Source organism: Pleurodeles waltl, chromosome 4_2 (assembly GCF_031143425.1).
Source record: "Pleurodeles waltl isolate 20211129_DDA chromosome 4_2, aPleWal1.hap1.20221129, whole genome shotgun sequence".
Taxonomy (NCBI): Eukaryota; Metazoa; Chordata; class Amphibia; order Caudata; family Salamandridae; genus Pleurodeles; species Pleurodeles waltl.
In genome coordinates, this window is record NC_090443.1 from 444,867,334 (window position 1) to 444,880,361 (window position 13,028).

The following is a 13,028-nucleotide window of genomic DNA, read 5'->3' on the forward strand; positions in this document are numbered from 1 at the left end:
GGTATATCCGTCACTTTACCGTCACTTTTGGGACGGATTAACACCTCCTCCAAAGTTGTAATAACCCCCATAGTCCTTTAAGGCAGTCAGATACAGCATAACTAAGTACATCTGCTTGGTCATTCTGAAACTGTATATGTTCTGTTGTGACATCCAACTGGTTAGAGATGACCAGTTCCAAAACATTTGTGCTTCTTTGGAGAGCGACATGGACCACATTTCTCTTTGCTTTATGATGCAAAACATCGAGGTTGTATTGTCTTTCCTGTTGAGAATCTCCTGTGAACCTCTAGAGGAAAGACTGTAGGGCCAGTCTTATTGTTCCTAGCTCCAGGATGTTGACGTGGTGTGTATTCGCTATATCCAACCAGGGGTTTCTGGATGTTAGCTCTTGCAAGTGGGCTACCCAGCCCAAAACTGATGCATCGCTATCCTTTCTCTTCAGCACTAAAAAGGAAGGCCTGAAACGAGGTTCGATGCAAACCTCCACAGCATTGACATTTTGAGCAGTCTTGTTACTTAGAGTGTGTCGTCCCAAGACCAAATCATTAGTAGCCATTTTTTATCCAGTTCCTTCTGTAAAGGCCACCTCGTGAGCCAGCAGAACTGAAGTAGCCCAATGCAGAATGACATTAAGCCCAGAAGAGACTTGTAAAGTCTGATTGAAACTGTAACAAAAGGTTTTTGCCATGGCCTGGGGTTTTAGGTTCCTCTCAGTTAGGGGCAATGCTAGAGGCTTTTGCCTCTTCCCTTGATGAAGCTTTGATGAGCCAGTCATTCAAGCAAGGGTATACTTACTGACCCTGACGTCTCAGAAAGCAGTCAGGGATACTAGATACTTTGTAAAGATACGAGGTGCAGAATTCAGCCCAAAGGGGAGTGCCTTTAAGTGAAAGTTATGAAGCATACAAAATAATATATAAAAAAGTGGCAGATGGAATGCTTGACCTCTATAGTGCATGAAACATCCTCAAAACAGATGGAAGCAGCTGTAGCCAGGAAAAGGAGTAAAAGTAAGGCACCTGTAATGTAAGATACCTAGGGATCAAGCCATATTTGTATAGGTCTTGATGGTCTGTAAGGTATCGTCCACAGGCATATATAAGATCTGTACTTGAAGCTATAGACAGAAGAACGTCTGCTGCATTGTCTCTCAAAAATTAGAATAGACTTTGTTGTTTTCTGAGGTTATTCTTTGAAGTCAAAGAAAGCATTGTTTTTCTGCCGATGTCACAGGGAGGTTGAACGTTTTAGCTGCCCTCTATAGCAGTGTAATGAAACCCACGAGGCCATCTGGAGGAGATTCTGGTAGATTGGGTGCCCTGACACTCTCCTTTGGCAAAATGTAGTCCTATCACTCCCATTCCTACCACTCTCCTTCATGAAGTTCACCAAAACCTTCTACTCCCTTCTGGGAGTTTTCTTTCTTCTTCTACATAGGGAATGGATCACATATCTTCCTCACCCATGTCTCTAGTTGTTGGTGGAACAGACTGCAAGCCTGGAACAGGTGTCAATTGAGAAGTTAGAGGAGGGACCTCAGACACTCAATGAGGTGGAGGAGGTGGGGATGTGAAGGAGGCAGTGGAGCACATGGTGGAGTTGAGAGTGCTAATGGTATAGGAAGAGGTCTGGTCAAAGGATGAACAGGAGGTTGCTGAGGGAGCAGCTTCTGAAATGTGATCATTAGGTGCTGCAAAGTAGACATAAACACAAAAGGTACTAGCATCCTCTTTGGCTCTCTAAAGCAACAACACCAGAGTGTTTTGATCTTTTAGAGGTATTTCAGCTTCACAATTTTGAGGCTGGTAATCAACCTCAAGGTATCCTTTTTCTTCATTAGTCTCTTATTCAAATTCTGGTCCGTAGCACATATCCAATTGTGAAGTGTTGTATGCTGTATCTGAGGCTTGCTCTTGATCGTGGATGTCCGCTTCTAATTCTGAATCCAAAGTCTGAAAAGGTCAAGGCTGAAGCATTCATAGTAGAATGTGCAATAATCTATGTAAAAGGTAGCTCCAGATGTAATTGAGGCTGTCATCCTCTATTTGGTCTTTGTAATAGTCATTGACTTTGACACAGAAGATAAACTGTCTGCTGTCAGCAACGTCGTCAATAATGGAATGGTTGTTGGGGGTAGGGATGTGGGGATAATAGGCATTCATGATGCAGTCTTCAACAGTGTTTGAACAATGAGGAGCTGGACGTTGACAATTATCACATCAGCAACAGTGCTTTGGCTGCAGCAATACCAGTGGACTTCACTGGAGAAGTGATCGTTGATGCCAGTAGAGTTGTCGACGAGGAAGACGTTGTCACGGGTTAGACAGGCAAATCTGACAAGGCTTCTTGAGACCTGGTTTTGTGAAATTTTTCATGGTGGATGATCTTCACTTTTTTTAAAAAGTCTCTCTGAGGAGAAATCAGACTTTACACCGGAGGGGTTAGCTGCAAGAACTTTATGGTTTAAATCTCTTCATTCGAGATATCTGCACAACGAAAAATAAGAAAAAAGTTACTTACTTAAAATGTAGTTCTTCCTTATTGGTATCATTAGTAGATTCACAAGCTTCAATCATCCATGTGGTTGAGTTGGGACTCTAGACGGTAATCATAAAGAGCACTGAAATGTTAAACATAATCAGAAAACCTTTAACATGGACCAAACAAAAGCCTATACACAACATTTCAAAAGACCCAAACTTCAGCCAATCAGGATACAGTACAGTGTTCACTCTTCCCCACAAAGGACACAAGGGGAGCATGAGTTGGAGACGTGGGTGGGTAGTGTGAATCTATGAAAGATACCAGTATTGAAGAACCACATTTACAAGTAGTTAGCTTTGTTCTTCTCCAATATTAGATCTTTCATAGATTCAAATGCTTGAATCAGAGAAGCAAGCAGTAAATTGACAATATACATGTATTAGCACATGGTGGGAAACAAAGAGAAAAAGCGTCAACCATATTGAAATGAAGGACGAATAACTGCTTGCCCCACCACCTTTTAAATCTGTGTACTGTCTAACATAGACAGTAGTGTTCCTCAAAGATGTGTCTGTTCCTACAGGCTGCTGCTCTGCGTATGTCTACTATTGGCACACCCGTATATAAGGCTATGGACGTAGAAACAGCTAAATTCACAGTCACATTTCCCTAGCAAGAAGAGCTGCTTTATTATGACAGAAGACTTTGCTTGAAAACATCCAGCCACCTATGTCATATTTTGAAAAAGACTGACCTTTACGTGGATGGACGTAAGCCACTAAATGTTGACCAGTTTTTCAAAAAGTTTTTTTTTCTGTTAATATAAAACTTTAGGCATATTTTCCCATCTGAGTATGAGAGCTCCTTTTACTGCATTTAGGATTTTGAAAGTACGTTTATAAAGCTACTGGCTTGTTTAAATGAAAGTCACATGGTAATTTGAAAATAGAGTGAGGATTCGTCCTTAGTATGAATTGAGAAACTGAAGAAAGTTTTCTTTGCTTGTAAAGGTTTGAATTTTGCTAATCGTTTAAGCAGAAGTTACAGCCCATAGAAGAGCCATCCAAGAGGGCAACTACAATGCTGCTTTGTGAATTGCCTCAAAAGTACTTCAAATCAACTGGAACAGAAATGTGTTAAATTGCCATGAAATAGGAGGTGATCCTATTAGAAGAAAACTCTGAAAATACTTTTTAGGAATCCCTTAATGAGTGTATTAGACCTAAGAGATGGGTGATTCAGTGTTCTTCTAAAGCATGAAATGGGAGCCAAATGGAATCTGACTGATAAGTGAAGTAGGCAAGATTTCACTAGATAAACCAGATAAGGTAATATTTGACGCAGAGAAAAATATATTAGGTACAAACTATGCTTGGCACACCTGGAACAGAATCATTACCATTTTACTCATAAGTCCTGTTTGTAGAGACTGCTCTGGCTTCACATAGTATGTCTCTGCCATCATCCAACATATTTATGAGGCGAAATTCATTGAACTCAGGAGAAAAGCTGACAAACTCAGAGGGTGGGTTTGAATGCAGATTCTGGCTGTCGCAATGTCACAGTAGATTTTGCAACTGCCTCAGTGGGATTCGAGGTTGCTCTGAAAGGAGTCGTAGTTATGTGAACCAATATTGTATGGGCCATAATGGGGCTGTCAGAATGAGACAACATGGTTCCCTCCTCATTTTCATCAATACACTTGGTATAAGGCAAAGTGGAGGAAATGTCTGTGCCTAAGTTCCTGACCAACTGATTAAAAAAACATCCCCTCATGGCTTAGATAGGGCATGGCTGCTGTTGTAGTATTTTAGGTTCTGACTAGCCACAAATAAATGCAGATTTAGACTGGGCCAGCGGTGGAAGATGTGGTCACGTTCACAGGCTTCCTTGTTGATTCGTTAAAGTCATAAAGGAAACAGTTGTTTTCCATTGTTAGCAGTGGCAAGCCAAACCTTTTAGATGTTTAGATGCTCTTTCAATGTGACTGTGAAAAATTCCTGTCGTCTGGTGGAGAATTTGCTGTAGGAAGAGTAATATTTCTTAAAATGAGTGCAACATAATCTTTCTTTTCTGGACCAATATATTGAGGCGTGTCCAGAAGTAGTTAACCTGCCTGATCGCCATCAGAACATTGGTCATCTCCAGTTGGTAGTACAGACTGAGTTGCCAAATTTGATTGTTTTGATATAGGATCTTGAGGACCTTGTATTGAAGGCACACATAAAATAGTGAGATGGAGACGTAGGTCTTGAAGTTTGTATGCTAGGCTCAGATGTTTCTGATTCAGGGCAATAACAGCAGTAACCCGCAAGCATAAATCATAGGTCTTATGTTATATAGACCTGGATCACAGATTCATGTGATACTTGCATAATTTGATTGCTAAGCCGCAATCTCATCATCACAATGTTCTTCAAAGGGTTAATAGGAGCTCCTGGTGTTGGGAACCTCAATGTGGCCAGGATCAGTGAAATTACGACCTCCATTTCCCTATATTCCTCCTCATCTAGAACCTGGTATTTTAACTTCAATTGTGGTGGACTATATGCAGGTCCAAAAAACACCATCATCTTCATCATCTGACCCCTTTGTGTCCAGAAACAGTTGTGTTAAACACAGGGACACCTTTCTTGGTGATATATGCTCAGGCAAAAGCGGCACAGATAAACATTTTCAAATATTAAAGCTATTCTAGAGGGTTTCATGTTTTTTTGTAAGGTTGGTTTCCTAAATGGTATAGTAATCATTGGCACAGGTGTCAATGAAATTGTTGCGAGGATATTTGTAGATAGCATTTATGCCAAAGCAGTCACTGATGGTGCTGGCATCAATGCCACTGACGGTCTCCTCAACAATGACATTTTGTGCATGGTGAGCCAGATGTCATGATTAACCGGTTCTGTGCTGCGGACGTAACGGTTATGTCCTGCGGCACAGTGCTCGTGTGCCCAGGACGTAACCATTACGTCCTGGGCACATAGCTCAGAGGGAGCGCTAGCGCTCCATCTGTGGTCTTCCCTCCCACCCCCCAAAGGCAGGGATTGAAGGGGAAGCCCTTCCCCTTCCACCCCCACCGCCGTGACGTCAGCATGCGATTGCGCGCTGACCTCACAGAGGCACCCCCTCCCATTGCGCTGGAAGCTCAGCTTCCAGCTCGATCGGAAGAGAAATGCTTTTGCATTTCTCTTCCGATTATGTGATGGGGGCCCTGAGAGCCTTCAAAGGGAAGGAAATTAATTTTCTTCCCTTTGAAGTCTCTCAGAGCATTTTAGCAGCCGGATCGTGAAGCGATCTGGCTGCTAAAATGCCCACTAGACACCAGGGATTATTTTTCATTTAGGAAATTGGCACAAGGGTCGCTCCCCAGGAGGGCTTTTTTTTTCAAGGCCTTTTCTGCCCCCAGGGGAGGGGGGGGGGGAGGGCATGGGGCAGCAACCTCTAGGCGCCAGGGATCATTTTTTTTTTTTAGAGGTGGGGAGCGACCCCTAAGGCAAGGGTGGCTCCCCTTGGGGGCAGGTAGCCTATTTTTAGGGGGGGGGGGGGGGGGGCAGAAACCACTTAGGCACCAGAGATTGGTGTGTGTGTATGTGTGTGTTTTGTTTGGGGGGGGGACAGCCCCTTGGGCAAGGGTCGCTCCCCATGGGGGCAGATTACTGTTGGCCATATCTGCCCCCTTGTGGGTAGATTGCCTTATTTTTGGAAGGCCCATCTGCCCACCAGAGATCAGGGAAGATTTTCTTTCAAAATAAAAGGGTGGGGGTATGGCCATACCCCAACCCTAAATAAATGGAGACAAAGTTGCTCTGGCCACCAGTGGGCAGATGGGACAACTACCCCGATCCACACCCTGGTGGGGGGCAGAAAGTCTACTAGATGCCAGGGAATAAAAAAATAAAAAATTGTGGGGTGATGGCTACCAACCAGTATGGGCCTGGTTATGCCCCCAACTGAAGGGGGTAACAGTCTTTCAGCTCTCCCCTGCACACTAAAACATCTTATCCCACTGCAAGCAAGAGGACATTTGATTATTTTGGGTTTTCGTTTTACATTTGGGCAATGAGAGCTTGGCTAACTCTCAAAATCGTCCCACTTAGAATGGTGAGGGCTGCACGTTATGGACTTTGGGACTCTGCCATGTAGAGAAATCCACAAGACCTATACACATCTGAAAACTAAACATCTGGGTGATTCCAGGGTGGTGTGCTTCACAGTCACCCTGCACCATTTTCTTACCCACAATGCCCTGCAAACCTCCAACTTTGCTGGAAAAACAAATTTCCACATTTTTGTGAGGGAACCTTCCGGAATCTGCAGGAATCCACGAAATTCCTACCACCCAGCATTGTCTCATCTAAACTGATAAAAATTCTGCTGCTCTTTTTTTTCAAACTGCCCTTTTGGACCCACTTTGGTTCCCCCTCAATTTCGACATGTTTTTGGCTCTTCCCTGTCACAAGCACTTGGCCCACCTACACAAGTGAGGTACCATTTTTATCGGGAGACTTGGGGGAACGCTGGGTGGAAGGAAATTTGTGGCTCCTCTCAGATTACAGAACTTTCTGTCACCGAAATGTGAGGAAAAAGTGTTTTTTTAGCCACATTTTGAGGTTTACAAAGGATTCTGGGTAACAGAACCTGGTGAGAGCCCCAAAAGTCACTCCATCTTGGACTCCCTTAGGTGTCTAGTTTTCAAAAATGCGCAGGTTTGGTAGGTTTCCCTAGGTGCCGGGTGAGCTAGAGGCCAAAGTCTACAGCTAGGCACTTTGCAAGAAACACATCAGATTTCAGTGTAAAAATGTGATGTGTCCATGTTGCGTTTCCTGTCGCGAGCATTAGGCCTACCCACGCAAGTGAGGTACCATTTTTATCGGGAGACTTGGGGGAACACAGAATAGCAAAACAAGTGTTATTTCCCCTTGTCTTTCTCTACATTTTTTCCTTCCAAATGTAAGACAGTGTGTAAAAAAGACATCTATTTGAGAAATGCCCTGTAATTCACATGCTAGTATGGGCACCCCAGACTTCAGAGATGTGCAAATAACCACTGCTTCTCAACACCTTATCTTGTGCCCATTTTGGAAATACAAAGGTTTTCTTGATACCTATTACTCACATTTTATATTTCACCAAATTAATTGCTGTGTGCCTGGTATACAATGAAAACCTGTTGCAAGGTGCAACTCCTTGATTGGCTCTGGGTACCTAGAGTTCTTGATGAACCTACAAGCCCTATATATCCCTGCAACCAGAAGAGTCCAGCAGACGTAACGACGGTATATTGCTTTTGAAAATCTGACATTGCAGGAAAAAGTTACAGAGTAAAACGTGGAGAAAAATGGCTGTTTTTTTCACCTCAATTTGAATATTTTTTTATTTCAGCTGTTATTTTCTGTAGGAAACCCTTGTAGGATCTACACAAATGACCCCTTGCTGAATTCAGAATATTGTCTACTTTTCAGAAATGGTTAGGTTTCTGGGATCCAGCATTGGTTTCACACCCATTTCTGTCACTAACTGGAAGGAGGCTGGAAGCACGAAAAATAGTAAAAATGGGGTATGTCCCAGTAAAATGCCAAAATTGTGTTGAAAAATGTGGTTTTGTGATTCAAGTCTGCCTGTTCCTGAAAGCTGGGTAGATGGTGATTTTAGCACTGCAAACCCTTTGTTGATGCAATTTTCAGGGAAAAAAAACCCACAAGTCTTCGTCTGCAGCCCTTTTTTCCCATTCTTTTTAAAAAAACTAAATTTTCGCTGTATTTTGGCTAATTTCTCGGTCTCCTTCAGGGGAACCCACAAAGTCTGGGTACCTCTAGAATGCCTAGGATGTTGGAAAAAATGGACGCAAATTTGGCGTGGGTAGCTTATGTGAACAGAAAGTTATGAGGGCCTAAGCGCGAACTGCCCCAAATAGCCAAAAAAAAGGCTTGGCACAGGAGGGGAAAAGGCCTTGCAGCAAAGGGGTTAGCAATGAATGATCATCTATCTTCTTTGTTGACGATGGTCTCGTCAACAATGGAGTCTTCGTTAACTATGACACTGACGCTAGTCTCATCAACAGGGGAGATGCCAACATTTTTTGGTTTTGGAACTGGCTCCTCAGACAATTTTAGGAGCAGTTGGTCAAAAGGCAGCTTGTCAGCTGACAGATGGAATTTATTTCTGCAATCATAACTACCTCAGGAGTCTTGGTTGATTTATGGGAGGTTCCTAAAAAGGTGAGGTTTTCCCCTTTGATGTTGACTTTGAAGTGCACTCAGAGTATAAGTGGACCCTTTTGCAATTTTCCTAAGATCTTTCAAGTATCTTCATTTTCCTCCTCAGAAGTAGCAATATCTCCTTATTTAGACTTTTGGAGCCATAGTAAAAGCAAGCCCTATGTATTTTGTAGAAACTGTTCAATAGATTGTGTAACCCTTTGTGTTAAGGTAAGGATATCATATATGCAGTCTTTATGAGGTTCTTCTGAATGAGCCTCTTCTTGCCATAGGTTCTATATGTTTAAAAATATATTTTTAGAGACTTCGGACATGTTCTAGTTTTGTCAGATCAAGAAAAACCTAGAGGTAATGGATATTCACTCTGAAATACAGAAATACTAAAAAATAGTCAACTGAGTCCCGGGGATTCCCTTTCCATACAAGGTGAGGTATAAATATGAGATATGGTGAGCTGTGTGGGAAAAGGTGAATGCTGTGCTAACATTTAATAATTAAATAGTGTTAATCGCAAGGATATTGTCTTAAATTTAAAAAGTGCATGCTGCTTCCACAAGAGTTCCTGCAGGAAGGGAAGAAGACAAAGAGACTAAAAATAATACCAAAGATAAATCCTTACATTCAGGATCAGCCATTACCTAGTCGTCCTCCCCACTCTGATGATATCTACATATCCTTACCTGGCATCCCCCTAAGTTCAATGCCCATAACCATACCCCATCCTGTGTTCATCTGCAACCCCTACAGGATTCACCCAAGCTGGAAACTCCATTGATGCTGAAAGTATCTTTGCCACCAACATCTCCTTGATAACAATCAGGTCAGGACATAAAACTACAGCATGTCCTCACCTAACTGCACTGTTTTCAGTTATAGTGCGGCTCTTAAGTTTTGATTCCTGTGGTTATGTGATTGCACCACTACTATCGCTGTACCCTCCTACACCTGATGCAATTCCTTTGTCATCTCGAAAAAAGTCTGTACATTTTATGGCTCACAGACAGTCATCCTGAGTCTGTAGCAGATCTGTGAGTACTTTCTCCGTCTAATCCAGCAGGGACTCAGTAGAGATCTCTGCTGGAACCCAAGGCATCCCTATGTGAACACATCTCCTCCAATGTTTTGATCTGTGCTTCAAGTTTCAGTATGGCTGCTGTTGGAGACTCCTTAAATGTGTTTGGTTCCTTCATCTCTGTTGTAGATGTTGCCACCAACTATTGTAGGAAGCAAACTCTCCCCTCCATCATCTCTACTGCTTTTCTAAACCCCTCACTCATCACAAATACCCTTCAATTTATTTTCCATATTTCTCAACGACATCGCAATCACGCTTATTTTCTTGGCAATCTCTGCAACTACGTCTCCAATTGGATTTCCAGAGAACCTGATCCCCTATAGTTAAGCCACTGTTATCTAGAGCCCACTGTGATTGCTCACATGCATTTCCTTTGGTTGTCCTCATGTAGGGTTGGAAAAAAAAGTACTCTCTGACATTCTTTTGGGGGTGAGATTACTGAGGGATGAGGCACGGGTAACAGCCTTCAGTGCTGGATCTGGCCCTTTTACAGGGCACCCTTTGGGACCTCTGTATCTATCACCAATCAAAAAACTAGGTCTTCAAGGATTGTCACCACCATCTCTGCTCTTCACAGCATGCTTGCTCCACCAGAAAATCAGGCCCAACAAGACCAGCCAAGCACGTCATCACTAGACGCTGTCCAGGAGGTGAAAAATAGCACCCCCTTCCGGCACACTGAAACTGGCCAGCAGTTCTCTGGTCATCGGGTCCTCTCAAAACCCCAGAGCCACAGGAACTTGGGGTTCCGTTGGAAGCTGCAAGATGTGAATGCCATCTCGGGACCTGCTCGTGTGTTTCAGTCTAGTGAATGTTTCCTACTCCGCCACATAGCTTTATGACAGAAGTTCAGGAGGGTCACTGGTGCATACAGTGAAGCTGTTGCAAATATGCTGCTGATGCAATATGCCATTAACCTAAATCCAAGAGTACACTTTGCTTTCTTGTGGCAGAAAGTTATGACAGCAGAAGGCAATGCCTTTTTTAGACAGGTAGTAGCCACTGCCTAGGCAGCCAAAAGAGACAACATGTTGGTCAGATGTTCCTATATCCTTTGTTCTGTCCACATAAAAGTTGATGCACCTGTGAACATTTTGCAAGTGTAGTGTTCATTCAACTGATCTCAAAGGGTGAGGAAAGAAAGGGAAGTTTCAAAGTATGCTGCTCATGAACTTTGGAAAATGCAGAAATGTACAAATGTCAGAACTACAGATGGTCAGAATGAAAATGTTAACTAATTGTTATCTTAGTTCTCCTCATGGGGCCTGTTCAAGATGGCGACCAGGAAGGTTGCATAAACGCGAGCTCTGGCCTACTGCCTCAAGTTATCCGGAGCCATCACCCTCCATTCATTTTCTGCAGCGGAGCAGGGGTGAGTACTGGGGTCGCTTCACCTGAGATGCCCTGTTAAGGCCATTTCCACGGGCCTGGATGGAGGTCAGGGCTGTGCGGAGGGCGTGGCCTGTTCAGCGTGGAGGAGGCAGCGGCCGTGAGAGACGCTATGGACTGTACTGCTGCTCCCTCTCTGCCTACGACTGGTAGTGGCAGAGGGATAATGAGGCAACTCCTCCAACCCCCCGAGAGGTACAAAGGGCGCAGGACATGCACGAGATGGAGAGAGTCAGCACGTCCCCCATGTTTACTTGAGTGAAGTTTGGTAATTGAGGGCCAGCAAGGGCAGCTTTCATCCCATTGAAGGGGAACTTTGGTTGTGCTGCGACCCATGCCGGGAGGGATCAATCATCTGGGGTGTTGTATTCCATACATACCGAGAATTGACTTAGGCCTCCTGGCACCGAGGGAGGCTCTGTTGGTATTTCAACAGGTGGGAGACTGCCTCCATTTTGAACTGCCTCTCTGTCCAGATCAGAGAGGTCTGACCACGACCGCAGTACCTATCTGTGCATTGTTTGTTCCCCCCGTCTCCCCTGCCTCACCTGCTTGGACTTGTTCTTCCCTTCCACTGTGGGGGGCTTGGGCTATAGTTAACTTGTTCGGGATATGGGCCCGACTCTTGGAGGTGGTGTAGTGTGACACCAATACCACTGCCTTTCTGTTGCTGTGACTGTCTGTCTCCTGATTCCAAGGACTTGCACAGAGGGGGCACTCATGACTCACTATGGCTAAGGCAAAGGCTGGTAAAATTGGTGAAGTGGCAACAACATTGCGCCGGCAGTGGATCATGGGCACCCACCTCAATTGGCTTCAGAGGAACGCCTACTACAGGACCACACAGAGAAATCCACAGAGCCACTGGCACTGTAAGTACCCTTAAAACCTCTTTGGAACCCAAGTTTGAAACATTGATGTTGGACATGTGGTTCTTGCAGGGGAGGACCACAAACAGATCAAAGACAGAGTGAGGGAAGGGGAGAGGGAGCTAGCGACTATACGACCCTCAGTGGCAGGTCATCAACATTGCAACACTTTAGACGGAGGTGACAGTGTTACGCTCCCGGGTGGATGATGCAGACAGCCCCTCCCAGAGAAACAATATCTGGGTGGTAGGTTTATCCAAAGGAGTGGAAGGCCAGAGAATGAATATGTACGTGTTGGGGGCAAAACTTCGACCTTCTTTTCGGTGGAACGGGCTCAGAGGGTACTAGGCAGACCCCCTAAGCTGGGAGATCCCCTGAGGCCAGTGGGTGCAAGACTGTTCAACTTTGGGGACAGAGACAACATCTTACAGATCAACAGAGCCAGGGACCCATGGACAGCGGACAACAATATAGTTGCGATATTCCCAGATTAAACGGTGAAGGTTCGGTGAAGTGAAGCAGGGAATCCGCCTACTGAGATTCACATATGCACTGTGATACTCGGCAAAGCTGAAGGTTCTTGTGGGAGCCAAGACTTTTTCTTTCGCATTCCGAAGGCAACGTGGGACTGGCTAGAAACAAGGGGGGAGAAGCAGCACACTTTTTTACAGTGATATACAGAAGTAAACACCGCCATACATAAATTGCTGCAAGCTTGCTCCATCCTGGTAGGCGGGCGGGTTGCCTATGACTTTGATGAGGATTCCCCTGAAAGAGAACTAGGATTACAGGAAAGTACCTTATCCTTCTCTTCCCATCCCACACACCTGCGGACAAAGCAAGAACAAGCTAAAGCAGTTGACATGTTTAATGAGGTTAATTAAGGAGGCTTGCTCTACTTGGCCGTCTGTGTTAGTATCTGAATCTGGACAGTAAAGTCTTGTGGAAGTATGTACTGATCTCTGAGTCGCAGCTTTGCAAATTGCAGAG

General features: G+C 44.3%; 1 protein-coding gene across 2 annotated transcripts in view; it reads right to left on the reverse strand.

The window, feature by feature from the left end:
- The window catches only part of EVI5L (ecotropic viral integration site 5 like), a 1,467,274-nt gene that overhangs the window by 767,656 nt on the left and 686,590 nt on the right, over positions 1 to 13,028 (reverse strand). The window lies entirely within an intron of this gene.